Source organism: Saccopteryx leptura, chromosome X (assembly GCF_036850995.1).
Source record: "Saccopteryx leptura isolate mSacLep1 chromosome X, mSacLep1_pri_phased_curated, whole genome shotgun sequence".
In the NCBI taxonomy this organism is placed as follows: domain Eukaryota; kingdom Metazoa; phylum Chordata; class Mammalia; order Chiroptera; family Emballonuridae; genus Saccopteryx; species Saccopteryx leptura.
In genome coordinates, this window is record NC_089516.1 from 7583181 (window position 1) to 7602252 (window position 19072).

The window sequence follows — 19072 nt, forward strand, 5'->3', positions numbered from 1 at the left end:
GTGGAGAAAGCTGTGTCACTGACACACATTGCATATCTACTGTGTTTCAGGATGGTTGTCTTGAGCCCGTCAGCGGTCGTGTAATGGGGCTCGTTCCCGGAGGACGTGGCTGTGACGTGGGTAAGGGATGGCGCGGGCCTCAAGCACAGCACTGGCCACACGATCTCCAGATGGCCAGCTGAGCAGCGCTGGTGTTTCTTACCTCTGAGGTCATTCTCTTCTCCCTACTGGTATTCGAGCAGGAACTGGTAGCCCTTTCCAATCTGGCCACAAGGAGGTCATTTGTTTTATGCCTTGGAGAAAACCTTTCTGTGTCCCTGTGAGGGGTGAAGGATGGCCGTAGCCAGGTAATTCTCGAGGTGCTCCAAACGCAGCCTTCAGAATGGAGATTTGGCCGGTGTCCCTTGGCAAATTGCTGCCCTGTGTGACAGTGGCCTTGACCTTGGAGCCCCACAAGTCTCCAGGTGGAGTGGGTGTTGCCTTCAAACAAAAGAAGTGTCCCAGGTGATCTGAGGTGGTCGTGCTCCCCACAGTACTGTGTTTTTACACAATCCCCGTGTGACTCTCAGGGTCTCGCGAAGAGGAGACGGTGACGAACCCACTGGAGGTTAACGGCGCACATCGCTCCTATCAAGGTAAGTGGCGAAGGGAACCTCAACCCCGTCAGACCATCGGATAGTCCCGCGTCCCTGTAGGTGACATTGATGGGCTACACTTGTGCCCGCATGGGATTTATTCCAGGAGTTCAGGTGAGCAGTAACACGGAGTCCTCCTCCTAGCCACCATGTTGTCATACCTTTTCACATTATGAGATTATTTCTGTCTAACCATGGGAGTGTGGAGCGAATTGGGACTGTGTAGGGAAAGGTGATAGATTTGTGCGTCACGGAGGTCACCACGGCGGTGTTGGGCGTGTCGAAGGTCACCATAGTGTTTGGCGTCCCAGAGGCCTCTGTGGTATTGGGCGTCACGGATGGCTCTGTGGTGTTGGGCGTCACAGAGGGCACCATGGTGTGGGCCTCACAAAGGTCACAATTGTGGTGTGCGTCACAAAGGTCTCCGTGGTCTTGGGCGTCACGGAGGTCCCCATGGTGCTGGACCTCATGGAGGTCACCATGGTGTTGAGCATCACAAGTGTCACCATGGTATTGAGCGTCACAGTGGTTACCATGGTATTGGGCATCACAAAGTTCTCCATGATGTTGGGCCTCACGGAGGTCACCACGGTGTTGAGCATCACAAGTGTCACCATGATATTGAGCGTCACAGTGGTCACCATGGTATTGGGCATCACAAAGTTCGCCATGATGTTGGGCATCACGGAGGTCACCATGGTGTTGGATGTCACAAAGGTCACCGTGGTGTTGGGTGTCATGGAGGTCACCATGGTGTGGAGAGGTAACCAAGGTGTTGGGCGTCACGGAGGTCACCATGGTGTTGGACGTCACAAAGGTCACCGTGGTGATGAGCGTCACAGAGGTAACCATGGTTTTGGGCGTCACAAAGATGACCATGGTGTTGGGCCTCAGGAGGGTCACCATGGTGTTTGGCGCGTTATGGAGGTAGCCCTTGTACTGGGCTGGAAAGTGGTGATGGTTTCTCTTAAGAATGTTGTTGACCTGAAGTTGTATCAGGAACCAGGCAGTGTTGATGGTTTCCTAGCGATGGAAATGACTGAGATAGTCGGCCGGTACCCTGATAGGGCCAGTTGTATCCGCAAACACGCTGGGCACATCTGTTTTTCTTAGGTCTGGTATGAAGACCATGAGTATGTCGGAGTATGCACTAATGGAGCTTTTTGGTGATGGGGCCAAAGGAGACGTTAGTACTGTTCCTCTGAGCTTCCCAGCTCTGCGTGCAGGGCTAATAAACCAAATTAGCAGGGACAGATCAACTGGACGGAGACTCTCAAACTTGAATCCATGCTCATGGAGCTTTACTCACGGGCCTGATGCTTCCAGGAAAACTCCAAAGACAGTGTGGCAGCGTTGCGTCTCCAGGACATTTTTTCTTGAGGAGAAGAGGTGGTAGGGCTGTGTGGGAGATTCCAGAAGTGAGAAAGGGCGCTTTCTAGGTGGAGGAGGAGGAGCAGAACACACAGGGCCCACTGGTCCTTGCTAGGCGACTGGGCAGCAGCGGGGCTCGGCGGGGTCTAGTAGCACACATGCCTGAAGGCCTCCGCTGTAGCACACGTCACTGGCAGGAGGCTGAGACAGCATCTGAGGGTCTCCTTCCTGACACACTTTGCCTGTCTGAACACCCTGGGCTGGGAAGGAGGCTGTGTGCGTGGGGATAACGGTTCTGTGGGAGTCTTGTTTCTTCATAAATGGCTTAATGGCAACATCCCCCATGGAACTTCAGGGTGGCCAAATTTTGATCCCTTCACCATGTATCCGATTAATTAATAATACTGGTGGTACAACACCGCAGACTCGTATTCAGACGTCAAGAGTTTAGGACTGTGACTCTAAGCCTTGTGTCCCCATGTTTTTTTGAAGGTACCTTATAAAGGTGCTAGCTAGGGCACAGGGATGGCGTGAGGCTCTGTTTACTGTGTAGGAGCTTATTTTGTCAATCGAGATGATACATGATGATGTTGTCAGGTTCTTATGTGAAAGGTGTTGTTGGCACGCATGCAGTTCAAACTCATGTGGTCTGTGACGGTACTAGGAAGCACACTAGGGATGTGGACTGTGTGCTTGCTTAGGGACAGACAGCGTTTCTTTCGGACTCCGGGAGATAGATGGATACGCGGGCATTCGTGTTTTGTACTGTTCCAGGCTGTGTTATTGACCATGATATTTAGTTCAGGCTTCTCCCCACCCAGGAGGGCAGAGCTCTCTTACCAGGATGTGGCCTCCAATGAAGGTTTCCCCAAGTGATGAAGCTGACTGGGAGAATTTTTGTGGGTGCTGAGGTAGAATGGTACATTCATTGTACATATGTTAGCCGTGTGTTCTTCATGTTGAAATGCATAGAGCTTAGGAGCATGTGAAGGGTAGGCCACGTGTGACAATTCTGTTCCTCCAGGAGAACAAGGGCGATGGCCGTTCCACAGCACGGACCATCTGATCTTCAGACCCACAGGTAATGATGACGTGGTTTCTCCGACTTGTTAGCATGTGTTTCTGGTGGCTCCGTGGGCAAGAAAGAAGAGAGGCCTCAGCAACCCTAGACACTCTGAGGGCTTCCATATTGTATTTCAGAGAACATTCCTTTTAGCCTCCAAGTGCCGAGAGGTTGTAGGAACCTACGTCATTATGGGGTCGGTCCCACAGTAGTGACCGTGGGATCTTTTTCTCAGGCGTGCGGTTTGCGGACGAAGGTCTTCCCCGAGAACGATGTTGACCTTGGAATGTTGCTCTGGTTCAGGTAGATGGGTGTGTCCTGTAACCCTGGAAGTCAACAAGCTTCCTCCCAGACATCCCGGGAGAATACGCTGTGTTCCCTCACACATATTTCCTGGTACGATTTTCAGGTTTTGATCAAGACATGCTGGCGAAGCTAACAGTGCTCGCTGGTGGGGACATTGCTAGTCTGAGGTAAGTAAGTGGTGAGGTGGCCGGAGGCACAGCCCAGGCCGCTGGGTCTTCCTACTGACAGGGAAGCGCTGGCGGTCTACCTACCACGTCCACGTGCCATCATTTTGTTGCGGGTGTTCCGGCGGGGAATAGCCACGAGTGTTCCTTTGAACAGTTTAGGCCTCACTGACATTGAATCTGAGTGTTTTGGGTGGACTATTACACGCCGGTTGTCATGGAGTCCGCAGACTCGGGCTAACCTCAGGAAGTTTCCAGGTGTCCCGGCAGGAGGGGATGGGGTCCCCTTGAGAAGGCCATTGCCCGGCATTAGTGCAAGAATCCAGGTGGAGTCGGGGTGTGTCACAGTCTTGGGAGTGAAAAGGGTTCTCAGCAGGTGTGCTGTAGAATGACTTGTGACCTCAGGCACATTTGTCCCGTGTGTTTCCTCAGTGTTGTCAAGAGAGCCCGGTGACCTGGACCGTGGTCGTCCAGGGAAGCTTCCCCTTCACCAGCTGGGTGATCATGTGGGTCTCCCACAGTGCTCATCATGTGACAGTCAAGGTGCAGGTAAGTGACGGTGATGCTCTCGACACCAGTGTGTCATTCTCTGTGTTGAGGGCCCATCGCTGGTCCCCACGCAGCGTCTGCCGGGGGCCACGCCCAGCTTGGACCGCCTGAGCGACACCTCATCTAGCTCAGTGATGGCCTGGGCTGGCGCCTCCTGTTCCTGTGACCCCGTTGCAGGCTTTGGGGTGAAGAGTGATGGATGTCTTGCCTTCTCTCTGTGCCACAAGTTGACTCTTTTGAAACTTCACAGAGAGTTTGTGCTTCACGCTGTGAATGTGAAAGGGTGGCAGGCACACAGGTAGTACAGGGTGTGGCTTCCACCCCAACATATAGCTCCTGGGATTTTCACCGATTTCCCATCCGCCCATCCAGAAGTGATGGTTTCTTGACATCGGTGAGGACGTGCAGTCCTGCAGGGATCCAGGTGGAGTTGATGTGTCTCAAATGAACAAAGTTACTTATGGGTGTCCTGGTGGAGAAAGCTGTGTCACTGACACACATTGCATATCTACTGTGTTTCAGGATGGTTGTCTTGAGCCCATCAGCGGTCGTGTAATGGGGCTCGTTCCCGGAGGACGTGGCTGTGACGTGGGTAAGGGATGGCACGGGCCTCAAGCACAGCACTGGCCACACGATCTCCAGATGGCCAGCTGAGCAGCGCTGGCGTTTCTTACCTCTGAGGTCATTCTCTTCTCCCTACTGGTATTCGAGCAGGAACTGGTAGCCCTTTCCAATCTGGCCACAAGGAGGTCATTTGTTTTACGCCTTGGAGAAAACCTTTCTGTGTCCCTGTGAGGGGTGAAGGATGGCCGTAGCCAGGTAATTCTCGAGGTGCTCCAAACGCAGCCTTCAGAATGGAGATTTGGCCGGTGTCCCTTGGCAAATTGCTGCCCTGTGTGACAGTGGCCTTGACCTTGGAGCCCCACAAGTTTCCAGGTGGAGTGGGTGTTGCCTTCAAACAAAAGAAGTGTCCCAGGTGATCTGAGGTGGTCGTGCTCCCCACAGTACTGTGTTTTTACACAATCCCCGTGTGACTCTCAGGGTCTCGCGAAGAGGAGACGGTGACGAACCCACTGGAGGTTAACGGCGCACATCGCTCCTATCAAGGTAAGTGGCGAAGGGAACCTCAACCCCGTCAGACCATCGGATAGTCCCGCGTCCCTGTAGGTGACATTGATGGGCTACACTTGTGCCCGCATGGGATTTATTCCAGGAGTTCAGGTGAGCAGTAACACGGAGTCCTCCTCCTAGCCACCATGTTGTCATACCTTTTCACATTATGAGATTATTTCTGTCTAACCATGGGAGTGTGGAGCGAATTGGGACTGTGTAGGGAAAGGTGATAGATTTGTGCGTCACGGAGGTCACCACGGCGGTGTTGGGCGTGTCGAAGGTCACCATAGTGTTTGGCGTCCCAGAGGCCTCTGTGGTATTGGGCGTCACGGATGGCTCTGTGGTGTTGGGCGTCACAGAGGGCACCATGGTGTGGGCCTCACAAAGGTCACAATTGTGGTGTGCGTCACAAAGGTCTCCGTGGTCTTGGGCGTCACGGAGGTCCCCATGGTGCTGGACCTCATGGAGGTCACCATGGTGTTGAGCATCACAAGTGTCACCATGGTATTGAGCGTCACAGTGGTTACCATGGTATTGGGCATCACAAAGTTCTCCATGATGTTGGGCCTCACGGAGGTCACCACGGTGTTGAGCATCACAAGTGTCACCATGATATTGAGCGTCACAGTGGTCACCATGGTATTGGGCATCACAAAGTTCGCCATGATGTTGGGCATCACGGAGGTCACCATGGTGTTGGATGTCACAAAGGTCACCGTGGTGTTGGGTGTCATGGAGGTCACCATGGTGTGGAGAGGTAACCAAGGTGTTGGGCGTCACGGAGGTCACCATGGTGTTGGACGTCACAAAGGTCACCGTGGTGATGAGCGTCACAGAGGTAACCATGGTTTTGGGCGTCACAAAGATGACCATGGTGTTGGGCCTCAGGAGGGTCACCATGGTGTTTGGCGCGTTATGGAGGTAGCCCTTGTACTGGGCTGGAAAGTGGTGATGGTTTCTCTTAAGAATGTTGTTGACCTGAAGTTGTATCAGGAACCAGGCAGTGTTGATGGTTTCCTAGCGATGGAAATGACTGAGATAGTCGGCCGGTACCCTGATAGGGCCAGTTGTATCCGCAAACACGCTGGGCACATCTGTTTTTCTTAGGTCTGGTATGAAGACCATGAGTATGTCGGAGTATGCACTAATGGAGCTTTTTGGTGATGGGGCCAAAGGAGACGTTAGTACTGTTCCTCTGATCTTCCCAGCTCTGCGTGCAGGGCTAATAAACCAAATTAGCAGGGACAGATCAACTGGACGGAGACTCTCAAACTTGAATCCATGCTCATGGAGCTTTACTCACGGGCCTGATGCTTCCAGGAAAACTCCAAAGACAGTGCGGCAGCGTTGCGTCTCCAGGACATTTTTTCTTGAGGAGAAGAGGTGGTAGGGCTGTGTGGGAGATTCCAGAAGTGAGAAAGGGCGCTTTCTAGGTGGAGGAGGAGGAGCAGAACACACAGGGCCCACTGGTCCTTGCTAGGCGACTGGGCAGCAGCGGGGCTCGGCGGGGTCTAGTAGCACACATGCCTGAAGGCCTCCGCTGTAGCACACGTCACTGGCAGGAGGCTGAGACAGCATCCGAGGGTCTCCTTCCTGACACACTTTGCCTGTCTGAACACCCTGGGCTGGGAAGGAGGCTGTGTGCGTGGGGATAACGGTTCTGTGGGAGTCTTTTTCTTCATAAATGGCTTAACGGCAACATCCCCCATGGAACTTCAGGGTGGCCAAATTTTGATCCCTTCACCATGTATCCGATTAATTAATAATACTGGTGGTACAACACCGCAGACTCGTATTCAGACGTCAAGAGTTTAGGACTGTGACTCTAAGCCTTGTGTCCCCATGTTTTTTTGAAGGTACCTTATAAAGGTGCTAGCTAGGGCACAGGGATGGCGTGAGGCTCTGTTTACTGTGTAGGAGCTTATTTTGTCAATCGAGATGATACATGATGATGTTGTCAGGTTCTTATGTGAAAGGTGTTGTTGGCACGCATGCAGTTCAAACTCATGTGGTCTGTGACGGTACTAGGAAGCACACTAGGGATGTGGACTGTGTGCTTGCTTAGGGACAGACAGCGTTTCTTTCGGACTCCGGGAGATAGATGGATACGCGGGCATTCGTGTTTTGTACTGTTCCAGGCTGTGTTATTGACCATGATATTTAGTTCAGGCTTCTCCCCACCCAGGAGGGCAGAGCTCTCTTACCAGGATGTGGCCTCCAATGAAGGTTTCCCCAAGTGATGAAGCTGACTGGGAGAATTTTTGTGGGTGCTGAGGTAGAATGGTACATTCATTGTACATATGTTAGCCGTGTGTTCTTCATGTTGAAATGCATAGAGCTTAGGAGCATGTGAAGGGTAGGCCACGTGTGACAATTCTGTTCCTCCAGGAGAACAAGGGCGATGGCCGTTCCACAGCACGGACCATCTGATCTTCAGACCCACAGGTAATGATGACGTGGTTTCTCCGACTTGTTAGCATGTGTTTCTGGTGGCTCCGTGGGCAAGAAAGAAGAGAGGCCTCAGCAACCCTAGACACTCTGAGGGCTTCCATATTGTATTTCAGAGAGCATTCCTTTTAGCCTCCAAGTGCCGAGAGGCTTAGGAACCTACGTCATTATGGGGTCGGTCCCACAGTAGTGACCGTGGGATCTTTTTCTCAGGCGTGCGGTTTGCGGACGAAGGTCTTCCCCGAGAACGATGTTGACCTTGGAATGTTGCTCTGGTTCAGGTAGATGGGTGTGTCCTCTAACCCTGGAAGTCAACAAGCTTCCTCCCAGACATCCCGGGAGAATACGCTGTGTTCCCTCACACATATTTCCTGGTACGATTTTCAGGTTTTGATCAAGACATGCTGGCGAAGCTAACAGTGCTCGCTGGTGGGGACATTGCTAGTCTGAGGTAAGTAAGTGGTGAGGTGGCCTGAGGCACAGCCCAGGCTGCTGGGTTTTCCTACTGACAGGGAAGCGCTGGCGGTCTACCTACCACGTCCACGTGCCATCATTTTGTTGCGGGTGTTCCGGTGGGTAATAGCCATGAGTGTTCCCTTTGAATAGTTTAGGCCTCACTGACATTGAATCGGAGTGTTTTGGGTGGACTATTACACGCTGGTTGTCATGGAGTCCGCAGACTCAGGCTAAGCGCAGGAAGTTTTCAGTTGTCCCGGCAGGAGGGGATGGGGTCCCCTTGAGAAGGCCATTGCCCGGAATCAGGGCAAGAATCCAGGTGGAGTCGGGGTGTGTCACAGTCTTGGGAGTGAAAAGGGTTCTCAGCAGGTGTGCTGTAGAACGACTTGTGACCTTAGGCACATTTGTCCCGTGTGTTTCTTCAGAGTATTGTCAAGAGTGCACAGTGACCTGACCGTGGTCATCAAGGGAACCCTCCTCTTCACCAGCTAAGTGATCATGTGGGTCTCTCACAGTGCTCGTCATGTGACAGTCAAGGTGCAGGTAAGTGAAGGTGAAGCTCCCGACACCAGTGTTGTTCTGTGTGCTGGGGGGCCCATCGCTGATCTTGACACAGCATCTGCCCGGGGCTGAGCCCAGCTTGGACCATCTGAGCGTCACCTCATCTAGCTCAGTGATGGCCTGGGCTTGCACCTCTTGCTCCCGCCTGTGACCCCGTTGCAGGCTTTGCGATGAAGCAGGATGGATGTCTTGCCTTCTCTCTGTGCCACAAGTTGACTGTTTTGAAACTTCACAGAGAGTTTGTGCTTCACGCTGTGAATGTGAAAGGGTGGCAGGCACACAGGTACAGGGCGTGGCTTCCAACCCATTATACAGCTCCTGGGATTTTCACCGGTTTTCTGTCTGTCCGTTTTTCCATCCGTTTGTCCAGAAGTCACAGATTCTTGACATTGGTGAGGATTTGCATTCCTGCAGGGATCCAGGTTGAGTTGATGTGTCTCAAACAAACAAAGTTATTTATGCGTGTCCTGGTGGAGAAAACTATCTCTGACACACATTGCATATCTACTGTGTTTCAGGATGGTTCTGGTGAGCCCATCAGGAGTCAACTAATGTGTCTTGTTCCCGGCGGACATTGCTGAGATGTAAGGAATGGCGCCAGCCTCAAGCGCAGCTCTGGCTACACAATCTTCAGATCACCCGCTGAGCGGCGCTGGTCTTTCTAAGCATTGAAGTCACCCTCTTCTCTCTACTGGTGTTCAGGCAGGAACTTTTTTTTTATTTATTTTTTATTCATTTTAGAGAGGAGAGAGAGAGAGAGGAGAGAGAGAGAGACAGAGAGAGAAGGTGGGGAGGAGCTGGAAGCATCAACTCCCATATGTGCCTTGACCAGGCAAGCCCAGGGTTTCAAACCGGCGACCTCAGCATTTCCAGGTCGACGCTTCATCCACTGCGCCACCACAGGTCAGGCCAGGCAGGAACTTGTAGCCCTTTCCAATCTGGCAACAAGGAGGTCATTTGTTTTATGCCTTGGAGAAAACCCTTCTGTGACCCTGTGAGGGGTGAAGGATGTCTGTGTGCAGGTAATTATCAGGGTGCTCCAAACACAGCGTTTAGAATGGAGATTTTGCAGGTGTGCCTTGGTGAATTGTTGCCCTGTGTGACAGTGGCCTTGACCTTGGCACCCCACAAGTATCCAGGTAGATTGGATGTCACATTAAATCAAAAGAAGTATCCCAGTTGATCTGAGGTGTCCTGCTCCCCACAGTTCTGTGTTTTTACAAAAACCCTGTGTGACTCTCAGGGTCTTGCGAAGAGGAGATCGTGACGAACCCACTGGAGGTTAATGGCAGACATTCTCTCCTATCCAGGTTAGTGGCGATGAGGACCTCAACCCCGTCAGACTATGGGATATTCTCGCGTCCCTGTAGGTGACATTGATGGGATACATTTGTGTCCGCATGTGATTCATTCCAGCAGTTCAGGGAAGGAGTAATACCATGTCCTCCTCCTAGCCACCATGTTGTCATACCTTTTTACATTATGTGTTTATTTCTGTTTAACTCTTCAGTATGGAGCAAATTGGGACTGTGTAAGGAAAGGTGATGGAGTTGTGCATCATGGAGGTCACCATGGCGTTGGGCATCATGGAGGGGACCATGGTGTTGGGCTTCACGGAGGTAACCTTGGTGTTGGGTGTCACAAAAGTCACCATGGTGTTGGGCGTCCCAAGGGTCACCATGGTTTTGGGAGGTAACCTAGGTGTTGAGCGTCAGAGAGGTCACCATGATGTTGGGCATCACGGAGGTTGTCATGGTGTTGGGTGTCACAAAGGTCTCTATGGTGTTGGGTGTCACAAAGTTCTTTGTGGTGTTGGGTGTCACAAAGGTCACCATGGTGTTGGGTGTCACAGAGGTCACAGTGGTGTTGGGTGTCATGGAGGTAGTAACCATGGTGTTGAGAGGTAACCATGGTATTTGGTGTCACGGAGATAACCATGGTGTTGAGTGTCACAAACATCACCATGGTGTTCGGTGTCACAAAGATTACTGTCATGTTAAGATATAACCATGATGTTTGGCATTATGGAGGTAACCATGGTATTGGGTTGAGAAGAGGTGATGGTGTCTCTAAGAATGTTGTTGACCAGAAGTTGTGTCAGGATCCAGGTAGTTCTGATGGTCTTCTAGTGATGGAAATAACCAAGATAGTTACCGGTACCCTGATAGAGCCAGTTGTATCTGCAATATGCCGGCTACATCTGTTTTCTTTAGTCCCGGTGTGAAGACCATGAGGTATGTTCCAGTATGCAGAAATGGAGCTTTTTGGTGAGGGGGCCAAAGGAAACATTACTGCTGTTCCTCTCAGCTTCTCAGATGGCATGCAGGGCTAATAAACCACACTAGCAGCGACAGATCAACTGTATGGAGACTGTCAAACTTGAATATATGCTCATGGAGCATTATCACGGACCTGATGCTTACAGGAAAACTCCAAAGACAGTGCGGCAGTGTTGCGTCTCAAGGACATTTTTTCTTGAGGAGAAGAGGTGGTAGGGCTGTGTCAGAGATTTCAGAATTGAGAAAGGTTTCTTTCCAGGTAGAGGAGGAAGATCAGAACACACAGAGTTTACCAGTCCTTGCTAGGCGACTAAGCAGCAATAGGGTTCGGCGGGTTCTAGTAGCACACCCTACCTGAAGGCCTCTGGTGTAACATAATTCACTGGTAGGAGGCTGAGACAGCATCTGAAGGTCTCCTTCCTGAAACTACTCTTCATGTCTGATCACCCTGGGCGCAGAAGGAGCCTGTGTGCCTGGGGATAACGGTTCTTTGGGAATCTACTTCCTTCTTAAATGGCTTAATGGCAACATCCCTTATGGAACTTCAGAGTGGCCCAAATTTGATCCCTTCACCATGTATCTGAGTAAGTAATAATACCGGTGGTACAACACTGCAGACTCATATTCAGCAATCAAGAGATTAAGACTGTGACTCTAAGCCTTGTGTTCCCATGTTTTGGGTGGGTTATTACATGCTAATTGTCATGGAGTCCTTAGACTCATGCTAACTGCAGGAATTTTTCAGGTGTCTAGGCAGGAGGTGGTGGGGTTTCCTTGAGAAGGCCGTTGCCTGGAATCAGTGCTCATCATGTGACAGTGAAGGTGCTGGTAAGTGAATGTGATGCTCCCGACACTAGTTTTGTTCTTGTTTTGGGGGGCCCATTGCTCGTCCTGAGGCAGCAGCTGCTGCAGGCTGTACCCAGCTCAGACCATCTGTGCATCATCTCATCCAGCTCAGTGATGGCTTGGGCTTGAGCCTTATTTTCTGTGACCCTGTTGTAGTCTTTGGGGTGAAGAGTGATGGATGTCTTGCGTTCTCTCTGTGCCACAAGTTGACTGTTTTGAAACATCACAGAAATTTTGTGCTTCATGCTGTGATTGTTAAATTGTGGCAGACAAACAGGTACAGGGCATGGCTTCCACCCCTTCATACAGCTCCTGGAATTTTCACCAGTTTTTCATCTGTTCGTCTAGAAATGACGGTTTCTTGACATTGGTGAAGACTTGCTTTCTTGTAAGGATCCTGTTGGAATTTATGTGTTTCAAATGAACAAAGCTAGTTATGGGTGTCCTTGTGGAGTAAGCTGTGTCACTGACAAACATTGTGTAGTGTCGATCTTTTTAGAATGGTTCTGGTGATTCCGTCAGGACTCCTCTAATGTGTTTCGTTCTTTGAGGACATTGCTGAGAATGAATATTAAAGTTAAAAAAAAATTTCCATTGATTAAGAGAAGAAAGCAGGGAAGTGGAAGAGAGAAAGAGAGAGGGAGAAGCATCAACTCATTGTTACATAAACATTACACTGATTGGTTGCATCTCTTTTTTTGCCCTTACCTGGGATTAAACTTGCGACTTCCTGATGCTGGGACAATGCTCTATCCACTGAACTACATGGCCAGGGCCATGAATGGTAAACTTCTTGTGAGCTAATATAAAATTTATTTGTCACCTAAAACAAGGTTTTGAATAATGGTTATGTTGATTAGTTCTATCTTGATCTATTTATTTTAAATCTAATTAAATAATTGAAACCTGTTAAATGTTTTTGCAACATTGATTACATATTATCTATTATAAAATAGAATCTCATTAAATCATATTTTTTCTTGTATATCATGAGCTTCTTCAGCAATGTGTTGAAATTTATGAACCCCTTCTCGGAATCAATGTTTTTTAGTACATAATATAAAATGCATATAATTTTGTGAATGCTTTGAATTCTGTCCATGGGTCCCCTAATCTATGAACTCCAGTTTAAAAATCCCTGCACTAGGGACATGAAAGTCTAACAGGACATATAAATCATAATTGATAAATAACTGTTGCCACCATGTGCATACATTTTATTGAAAATTCTATATAATTTACTTGTTATACAAATATTAGAGTGGAATTGGTTTTTTAAAAAGTTTAAAGAGCATTATTAAATAACTTTATGATATGAATATTACATATTCTGATGTAAGTAAATTAGAATATGACTAATGAATAAATGATTTGCACAAATTTTAATAGAAAAAAAATTCACGATAGATATTCTTCCTTGAAGACATATTTAGTCTTTCTGTGTCACATACAAAACAAACAGAAGACCTAAAGATGTATCTATAACTATTTATACATAATTGATTTTTTATTATATTGGGTTTCTATTTGTCTATGTGTTTGAAAAGATTCTTTGGTAACTCAATGTATATTTTGTTATGACCCAAACTAAAAACTGATAGTAACCAGTTATAACTCATGATTACTAGCATAAGTTAGTCATTATTTTTAATAATCATCGATAGTATAAGGCACAATGTACATATGGTTATGCATGCATGTATTCACACACACAGAGTCAGACATACACATTGAAGACTTTGATAATAAAATGAAGTTGGCTTTGAAATGAAATGGATATGGCTTTGAATCCTGTATCTTCCAGTTAGTACTTTTGTGGCTAAGAAGTCTTTCTCATTCTCTTTTCTTTTCCCTTTTGCTTCATTGAGAAATATTCCTGTTATGATTACCTGGGTATGTTGTGAGTAAACAAATTGATTTGAAACCTCTCTCTTTAAGCCTCAATCTCTTCATATTTAAGAAAGGAAGCATCTTCCATAAGGCTGTCAGCTAATTTTTCAACAGAAACACTTCAGACCAGTAGAGATTGGCATGAAATATTCAAATTGATGAAAACAAGGGCCTACAACCAAGACTATTCTATCAGCAATGCTATCATGTATAAGTGAAGGTAAAATAAAGAGCTTCCCAGACAAAAAGAAATACAAATAAAAAAGGAGTTCATTATCACAGAAATGTTAAAGGGCCACCTTTAAGAAGGAGAAAATAAATTTATATAGAGAAGAACATAGCCATAAAGAATGAAATGGCAATAAGTAAGTACCTATCAATAATAACCTTAAACATAAATGGATCAAATGCCCCAATCAAAAGACTTACGGAAGCTAAGTGGATTAAAGAAACAAGACCCATATATAAGCTGACTAGAAGAGACTCACCTCAGAACAAAAGATACACAGATTGAAAGTGAAAGAATGGAAAAAAATATGCCATGAAAATAGAAACAAACAAAGTTGGGTAGCAATACCTATATCAGAAGAAAATAGACTTCAAAACAAAGGCCATAAAAAAGAGACTAAGAAGAACATTACATAATAGTAAAAAGATTGATCCAACAAGAGAATATAACACTTGTAAACATATAGGCACCCGACAGAGAAGCACCTAAATATGTAAAAAGAATCTTGATGGACATTAAAGTAGAGATCAACAGCAATACAGTCATAGTTGGGGATTTTAACACCCCATTGACATCAACAGAAAGCTCTTCCAGATAAAATATCAACATGCCAACAATAACCTTAAATAACACACTGAACCAAATGGATTTAATTGATATTTGCAGAACATTTCATCCCAAAGCAGCAGAATATACAGTCTTTTCAAGTGCACATGGAGTATTCGCTAAGACAGACCACATGTTATGACAAAGACAAGCCTTAATAAATTCAAGAAGATTGAAATCATATCAAGCATCTTCTCTGATAACAATGGTATAGAACTAGAAATCAATCATAATAAAAAAAACACACCTCAAAAACACTCAAACACATTGAGTCTAAATTACATGTCATTAAACAATGAATGGGTTAACACTGAGATCAAGGAAGAAATAAAAAATTACCTGGAGACAAATGAAAGTGAACATACAACAACCCAAAATCTATGTGACACAATGAAAGCAATCCTGAGGGTGAAGTTAATAGCATTACAAGCCTACTTCAAGAAGCAAGAAAATTTTAAAATAAACCATTTAACCCTACACCTAAAAGAACTAGAAATAGAAAAACAAAGCCCAGAATCAGTAGAAGGATGGAAATAATAAAGATCAGAGCAGAAATAAATGACATAGAGAATTGAAAAAATGATATAAAAGAACAATGAAACGAAAATATGGTTCTTTGAGATAAAAAAAAATGACAAACCTTTAACCAGACTCATCAAGAAAAGAAAATGTACCCAAATAAATAAAATTAAAAATAAAAGAGAAGTAACAACTGATACCAGAGAAACACAAGGGATTGTAAGCAAATATTATGAACAACTACATGCCAACAAACTGGACAACCTGGATACATTTCTATAAACATACAAGCTTCCAAAACTGAATTAGACAGAATCAGAAAATCTGAATAGATCAATTAAAACTAATGAAATTGAGACCCTGGCTGGTTGGCTCAGTGGTAGAACGTTGGCCTGGTGTGTGGAAGTCCTGGGTTTGATTCCAGGTCAGGGCACACAGGAGAGGCACCCATCTGCTTCTCCACCCTTCCCCCTCTCCTTCCTCTCTGTCTCTCTCTTCCCCTCCTGCAGCTGAGGCTCCATTGCAGCAAAGTTGGCCTCGGCACTGAGGATGGCTCCATGGCCTCCACCTCACACACTAGAATGGCTCTGGCCACAACGGAGCAACACCCCAGATGGGAAGAACATTGCCCCCTGGTGGACATGCCAAGTGGATGGTTGGGTGCATGTGGGAGTCTGTCTGACTGCCTCTTTGTTTCTAACTTCAGAAAAATACAAAATACAACAAACAAACAAAAAACACCTGATGAAATCAAAGCAGTAATAAAAAAACTTCAAGCAAACAAAAATCCTGGACCAGGTGGCTTTAAAGATTAATTTTATCAAACATTCAAAGAAGAATTAACACCCTTTTCAAACTATTCCAAAACATCCAAGAGGTGGGAAGACTTTCAGGATTGTTTACAAGGTCAGCATTACCCTAACTCTAAATCCAGATAGAGACATTAATAAGAAAGAAAACTGCAGGCCAATATCCTTGATAAGCATAGATACAAAAATCCTCAACTAAATATTAGCAAATTGGATCCAGCAATACATTAAAATGATCATATAGTATGACCTAGAGATTCAAGTTTTGTACAATATTCTACAAATCAATATACATACTGTATCACATAAACAAAATGAAGGATGAAAATTACATGATCATATCAATAGATGCCAAAAAAGCATTTGACAAAGTCAGTACCAATTTATGATAAAACTCTCAGCAAAGTGGGAATAGAGGGATCATATCTCAACATAGTAAAGGCCATATATAACAAATCTACAGCCAACATCATACTAAATGGGCAAAAACTACAAGTGTTTCTCTTAAAAACAGGAACAAGACAGGGATATCTGCTTTCACTGCTATTATTTAACACAGCACTGGAAGTTCTAGCCACAACAATCAGACAAGAAGAAGAGATAAAAGGCATCCAAGCCCTGGCCGGTTGGCTCAGTGGTAGAGCATTGGTGGGTGTGTGGATATCCTGGGTTAGATTCCTGGTCAGGGCACACAGGAGAAGCAACCATCTGCTTTTATATGCTTCCCTTTCCCTCTCTCTCTTTCTCTCTCTCTCTCTCTCTCTCTCTCTCTCTCTCTCTTTCTCCCCCTCTCCCACAGCCATGGCTTGATTGGTTCAAACACATCAGCCCTCGGTGCTGAGGATGGCTCTGTGGAGCCTCCACCTCAGGTGCTAAAAATAGCTCATCTGTGAGCATGACCCCAGATGAGCAGAGCTTCAGCCCCAGACAGGGATTGCCAGGTGAATTGTAGTTGGGGTGCATGTGGGAGTTTGTTTCTTTATCTCCCCTCCTCTCACTTGGAAAAGGAGAAGAAAAAATAAAGCATCCAAGTTGTAAAGGAAGAAGTAAAACTGTCATTTAAAAATGACATGATACTATATATAGAGAACACTGAAGACTCCACCAAAGAACTACTAGAACTAAAAAATGAATTTGGTAAAGTAGCAGGATTCAAAATTAATATTCAGAAATTGGTAGTATTTTTGTATACCAATAAAAAACTTTCAAAAAGAGAAATTAAAAAAGGAATCCCGGCCCTGGCCGGTTGGCTCAGCGGTAGAGCGTCGGCCTGGCGTGTGGGGGACCCGGGTTCGATTCCTGGCCAGGGCACATAGGGGAAGTGCCCATCTGCTTCTCCACCCCTACCCCCCCTCCTTCCTCTCTGTCTCTTTCTTCCCCTCCCGCAGCCGAGGCTCCATTGGAGCAAAGATGGCCCGGATGCTGGGGATGGCTCCTTGGCCTCTGCCCCAGGCACTGGAGTGGCTCTGGTCGCGGCAGAGCGACGCCCCAGAGGGGCAGAGCATCGCCCCCTGGTGGGCAGAGCGTCGCCCCTGGTGGGCGTGCCGGGTGGATCCTGGTCGGGCGCATGCAGGAGTCTGTCTGACTGTCTCTCCCCGTTTCCAGCTTCAGAAAAATACAAAAAAAAGGAATCCCATTTACTATTGCATCAAAAAAAATTAATAAGATACCTAGGAATAAATTCAACCAAGGAGGTAAAAGAACTTTACTCAGACAATTAGAAGATGCTGAAATAAAAACTGAGGAAGATACAAATAAGTGGAAGCATATACTATGTTCATAGATAGGAAAAATTAACATCATTAAAATACATCAAGTATCTAAAGTTATGTATAGACTCAATGCAATTTTTATTAAATTACCAATGGCATATCTCATGGATCTAGAATAAATATTCAAGAAATTTATAAGGAACCACAAAAAACCTTGAATAGTCTCACCAATCTTGAGAAAGATGAACAAAGTTGGAGGAATCATACTACCTGACATCAAATTACTACAAGGCCATAGTAACTAAACAGCATTGTATTGGCATAAAAACAGGCATAAAGACCAATGGAACAGAACAGAGATCCTAGAAATAAACCCATGCCTTTATGTTCAATTAAAATTTAACAAAGAAGGCAAGAACTTACAATGGGGTAAAGACAGTCACTTCAATAAATGATGTCAGGAAAGTTGGACAGATACATGCAAAAAAATGAAACTAGCCTGACCAGGCAGTGGCACAGTGGATAGAGCGTCGAACTGGGATGTGGAGGACCCCAGTTCGAGACCCCGAGGTTGCCAGCTTGAGCGCGGGCTTATCTGGTTTGAGCAAAAAGCTCACCAGCTTGGACCCAAGGTCGCTGGCTCCAACAAGGAGCTATTCGGTCTGCTGAAGGCCCGCAGTCAAGGCACATATGAGAAAGCAATCAATGAACAACTAAGGTGTCGCAATGCGCAACGAAAAACTAATGATTGATGCTTCTCATCTCTCTGTTCCTGTCTGTCTGTCCTTGTCATTCCCTCTCTCTGACTCTCTCTCTCTGTCTCTGTAAAAAAAAAAAAAAAATGAAACTAGACCTCCAATTTACACCATACACAAGAATAAACTCACAATGGATTAAAGACTTAAGTGTAAGACATGAAATGATAAAAACCCTAGAAGAAAACGTAGCCAGCTAAATCTCAGACATTTCTCGTAGCAATATTTTTTCTGATATATATCCTTTGGTAAGGGAAATAAAAGAAAAAACTAAATGGGACTACAACAAACTAAAAAACTTGTTCACAGCAGAAGAAACCATCAACAGAATGAAAAGGCAACCCACTGAATGGGAGAACATATTCACTAATGATACATCTGGTAAGGGCTTGTTAATATGCAAAATATAGAAAGAACTTATACAACTCAATACCAAGAAAACAAACAATCTGATTAAAAATGGGCAAAGGATCTGAATAGTCAATTCTCCAAGGACATACAGATAGCTAATAGACAAAAATCATCAGAGAAATACAAATTTAAACCACAATGAAATATCAACTCATACCGGTCAGAATGGCTTTCATCAATAAATCCACAAACAACAAGTGTTGGCTAGGATGTAGAGAAAAGGGAACCCTTGTGTACTGTTCATAGAAATGCAGACTGGTGTAACCACTTTGGAAAACAGTATGAAGTTTCCTCAAAAACATTAAAATGCACCTGACCTGTGGTGGCACAGTGGGTAAAGCGTCGACCTG